At 32.7% G+C, this 5,405-nt stretch overlaps 1 long non-coding RNA gene across 1 annotated transcript; it reads left to right on the top strand.

Annotated features, from left to right (window-relative positions):
• Positions 1-337: 337 nt before the first annotated feature.
• On the top strand, positions 338-5,019 carry LOC104239660 (uncharacterized). Its single transcript, XR_714205.1, has 4 exons — positions 338-478; positions 1,516-1,583; positions 2,728-2,949; positions 4,842-5,019. It is a non-coding gene; the product is annotated as an uncharacterized lncRNA (long non-coding RNA).
• Positions 5,020-5,405: the final 386 nt, after the last annotated feature.

The following is a 5,405-nucleotide window of genomic DNA, read 5'->3' as shown; positions in this document are numbered from 1 at the left end:
AAACCTATTGCATCGGTTATTTAGCAACGGTTATATAACCCTTGCAATAGATGGTCTATTGCAAGGGTTATAAGCGTCACAATAGCCTCTAGAGCCTATTAAGATATTATTAAAACTAAACCGTCGCGGTAGTACAATAATCGTTGCCACATACCTGTCTATGGAGAGAGTTTGGTAAAATAACTCTGTGGGGACGGTTCTTTGTAAGAAAGAGGATTTAATTTCCCTCCAATTATTTTACTAAACCCGCGAATGCTCCTTTTTATAATTAAAAAATAATTTAAAAATACAGAATTACACGTATCAAACTAAAAGAGGGGTCTTCTTATCTCTTTTCTATTCAATTGATTCACTAGAACAAAAAATCCTCCAACTTCTTCAAGAGAAAAACGGCTTCCAAATCCAGTGAAGGATTTCCATCACCGAAGGATTTCGACTAGCAAAGGATTTCGATTCATATTGCTCTCTACCATAATAGGTCTGCATGCTCTCCTCCATAGCTTATAAATTCCCCATCTCTAGATTTTCCATTCAAGTGTTTTTGGAAAAGCTTGAAGAATACACAAATGGGTTTCTATGAAGTTACTTTATTTTGTTCTAATTTATGTTTGATTTTTAGGTTTAGTGTGGTTTAAAGTTTGTATCTCAAATTTGGTGAAGATTTGAGTTTTACGTGAAACAATCTGTGATAAAAAATCAAAGAAGATTGCTTAAATTTTGGGTTTTAGTAAAATTGGAGTTTGAGAAATTGGGTTTCAATTCTTTGAGCCAAAATTTTATTCGAAGTTTATTTTGTACTGAATATTGAGTTTACTGCTGTTTGGGAGGAATTAAAGTGACAAATACCCTTCAAAACTCCATTGTTGAGGTCGACAATGTTCTAAAACATAAATAGAAAAATTAAAAGTTGGGAGAGTTAGAGCAAATTGTTGTATATATATATATGGGAATTTTACTTATTTTGTTGGTTTTCTGGTTGTTTGGCTCTTGTGTTCTAAAATGGGTGTTGAGGGGTAAGTTTAGAAATGTATTGTATGTGTATTTCCTCGTAGAACTGTTCTATGTGCAAGGAAATATTAAATTTTGTTATCTTAATGATTGGTGTGACTGGAGAAGAGAAAAGTATGTTAATATTAGTCTTATTAGTGTTAATCTTAAACCTCTGGCTGCAACTTTGTGTATGAAAATGCTATTATTTTTATCATAACAAAGAATGTACAAGTTTTAGGTATGGATGTAGTTTTTGTCCTCTACTCAATTCTTGAATCTGTTCGTTGGGTGATATATGTGCCATCTCTTATGAGGTCATAGTGTGAAGTTCACTATAAAGTTATTGTATAATCTAGATTGTTGATATAAAAGTCTTGCCTTATGTATGCATTCATACTATTTAGTGAATGCTATTTTTATTTTTAGGAAGCCATGTAAAATTTTCACATCATTACAGAAAGGGAACAAGTAATTGTTAGCTATATACTTTAGCATATTATGGTTGAATTTGTTTTATTTTTGCAGCTAAACCCCACTATTAGTGGAAAAGAAGTAACTTGAAGGTGATAAAAGAATCTCTTGACATGAATTGGGTAAGATTTCCATTTCCTTTTCTCTTAGGCAAGTATCTGTGAAACTTGCATGCCTCTTCTAGAGAGTGAAATCGTTGAAACTAAAATTATCTACATCATTATGCACCGCAACATTATGAAAAGCATCCCAAAATCTCTGTTCATCCTAGTGATGGCATTTATCTTCTAGATTCTGAAACTATATTGCATTTGGTTTAGTTACTACTTCAAACTACTAATATTTCATGTTCATACATACCTTAGAATAATGTCACTACAGCTGAATAACTATTAAAATTAATGTAAAATATGGTAGTTAAATGTCAATACAAAGAGCTATTAGATGATAAATATACCGAAACACACACATGTATAGTTGAAGCTAATGATGAACCTTATTCTCGCTATGGCTTAGCTACCTAATCACTTGGCAGGAGATTTTTGTAAAAGATGTAGTAAAATGTCCGAGGAGAAAATATAAGAATTTTTGTCTCGATATGCTTGCGGAGTGGAAGCCCGGTGCCCTCTTAGAATTTTGTTTTCTCTGTTTTAATTATGTTTTGTTGGAAATATGATAAATTTGTTTATCAACAGCACAATTTATATTTCTTGTAATGCTAACATTAAAAGTTGGAGCACAATATAGTTGATCTTAGAATTTTTTTTAAGAGTACCTGTCTAGATTAAAAGTTGGTATTTAGATTTTATTTTGCTAACATAAGATGCGGAAGCCATTGGCTAGTCAAACAACTAAAATATATTAGGAGTAGTCTGAAGTAAAATTTAGGATATTAGGTTCTTATGTTGCAAGATATGACAGATTGAGAAACGAAGATGACAAAGGTAAACTAAGAAGATTTGTTTTCATGCAGAAGACCAGGCAGATCCAATATACTTCTAAAACAGATTTATTTTTCCCCACCCACATCCCTTTTGTCTCTCTTTCTTTCTCCTTTTATTCTTGCTTTTAATGTTATTTCAACTCAGCACTGCTTTTATGTGCCATCACATACTGCTTTTACTAGATTTGGATATTACACTTAGCATTGTGTTCAAGGACCTGTTTTACTAGACCTGCTTTTACTTTATTACTATTTTAAATTTTGACTTATGAATTATATTACTTTTAAAAAAAACTGATTTATGTATTCTCAAATTTTTGCAGGAAGCTAAAAATGTATTATCGAGCGCCTCTGTCTCTCTGTAGCGTGTGGCGAGCTGTAGCGTGTGGCGAGCTGTAGCGTCGCTTTTTTGCAAAAAAGAAAAGAAGAATACAACAGCAGCGATCTGTTAAAACAAAAATTAGGGCTCGCTATTTCTTTACTCTTTCTCCTTCTAGTCGACAGCAGACCAGCAATTTCCTTTATTCTTCAAGTTTCTTCATCAGGTATGCTTCTCTTCATCTCTTTTCTTCTTTCTTCTCCTTCCTTCATCTCCTTTCTTCTTTATTCGAGTTTTTGTTCTGTTACTTCGTCAAATTTTTCTCTTTTTTCTTTCTTTCTTCTTCTTCTTTCCTTTTTTGAGCTTTGTTTTTTGTCGTTGCTGCTGCAACAGAACAGAGCCTGTGTTGCGCTATTTTTTCTTCTTCTTTCTTTTTTTTTCTTTTTTTGGTTCTATTTTTTATCACTATTGTTGCACTCAACAGAACAGCCTGAGAAAATCTCTGTTTTTTCTTCAATTCAGAGAGCTTCTTCAGTTCTTCTTCTCTTCTTCTTTCTTTTTTCAGCTCAGTTCTTCCAGTTTCTGCCCAAAAATTCTGCCCAATTTTTTCAGTTTCTGCCCAAATGCTGGCTAATTTGTTTCTGCCTGTGTTGACTTCCGTTCATATATCTTTTGTAAAAGAATCTACTTCTTGTTCATGTATCTTTTGTAGTAGAAACTGCTTGATCTGTCATTTTCTTGATTAAAGATATGGGTTGTGGATTTTATGTGGTTCCTTAGATCAACAGAATATTTTTTGGGTAGTTGAGGTATATGTACTTCATTATTTAATGTTGCGCTATGTCACCTTTTATGTTCTGAAGTGTAGTCACATTGTATCATATACTTGTTGCTATTCTTGAGGGATGCAGTTTAGTATTCTTACTGCTAGAGAAGTCAATTTGAATGCAATGTTGTTGATGACTTTTGTCTGTCATTTTCTTTTCTGTTTCTTCAACTTCTTTCCCACTTATGTGCATATATTGACAGTTGACATGATATGACAAGGTTTAGTAGACTATTATAGGTGAAACCAGTCCAACATTGGATTTATAAAGGCATCAGAATTTAATTGTTGTTCTTAGATTACTAGTATTATGGATGTTTTCATATTATCTTCCGCATCGGTTTTCTAGTACTTTGTCATTGTTACTGCTTGTTGCTATTGCTATTACTTTCTTCCATCTATTTTTTTCGGTTCATACATTGTTAGTTTCATTTTCCTTACTTGTAGGATGTCACTGGTTTTTTATGTTGTTGTTGAATTTCTAGTTGTAATTGTAAATTCTGGTTCATAACCAGGTTTTCTTGGTTTACTGGTCGCAGAAACTAATGTTGTCTTTGCTGGTTTCTTATGCTGGTTAAATGATGTTGACATTGGAATTTTCTGCTATTCCTATAATTTGTTGTTTCTAAAGCTGGTTTAAATATTGTTAATGTGAAGCTTAGAACTAAAAGGGGTTCTTGTTGTTGCATGGGGATGTAATTGTAGTATGTAAGTTTGTAAATTTTGATGGCATGGTAGAATCTTCAACCAATGGTTCAAAATCAGATACTTCAATATCAGCTGACAAAATAGAAAATTCTGCCACTGGGAGGAGGCAGAAGACTTATTCATTTGTAACTGACCAACCTGTGGATACTAAAGATAAGTCGATTGATGGTATATTGGGTACCTTAAAGAAGTCAGGTGAGAGGTCGACTGAGTCGAGGGTGTAGGTCTGATGATTGAGAAGAGCATCCTGTATGTGGCTTTTTTATATCAATTTCTAGGATAGGTGTTTAGATAAAACAGTTGCAAATTTTTGTTGGATGTATAAGTTACAAGGACTTAAGTTTGTAAATTGTGTTTAAGTGGAACAGTTGAAACATAGTTGGAGTGTTTAAATGAAACATAGCTAAGTTGAAGTGTCTATATGAATTTTGGCGCCAAGTTAGAGGGGCCGCATATGGGTTTGGCCTTGTGTATTTGTCATTTTTTTTAGTCTTACCATGTGTCATGACATTAATATACATATCTTTAAATGAAATCCTTTTATAGAACTTTTGCTAAATTGTTTGTTTTTTGATTATTTGTAGGTGGAGAACTTGAAGTAGGCAACCAAAGTGATGAAGATCTTACTTACGAGTATTAGTTGATTCATGATGAAACTAGAAATATTTTATTTTTGTATACTTTGGAAACTTATGTGTTCCAATTCACTGGCAGATATTGTTAAATGTTTTGCTTTTATGGATATTACACCTATTATGGATTTTGATTTTGTTTAAAAATGAATTTTTCTAGTAAATTATATATATTTCAAGGTATGTTACATATTGTTGGTTTGTATAATTGTTGCAATAGATATATGATAGGCGTTGCAGTAGCCCATAAAATAACCGTCGCAATATATCACTATAACTGTTGCAATAGCATGAGCCTCAATCGCATAAGTCAAAAGTGACTGTTGCAATAGTATAACGTAATCGTCGCATAAGCATTAAGTAACCGTTGCAGTATTATAAAATAACTGTAGCAATAGCCTGAACAACAATTGATAATGAACTCTATTGCAACGGTTTTTAACTGTTCTATAGAGTAAAGAATCGTCACAATATCATTCATAGAATAACCGTTGTAATAGGCCATCTTATGCATCG

Source organism: Nicotiana sylvestris, chromosome 8 (genome assembly GCF_000393655.2).
Source record: "Nicotiana sylvestris chromosome 8, ASM39365v2, whole genome shotgun sequence".
Taxonomy (NCBI): domain Eukaryota; kingdom Viridiplantae; phylum Streptophyta; class Magnoliopsida; order Solanales; family Solanaceae; genus Nicotiana; species Nicotiana sylvestris.
Note: the sequence above shows the minus strand (reverse complement) of the source record. Positions and strands in the feature narration are given on the sequence as shown.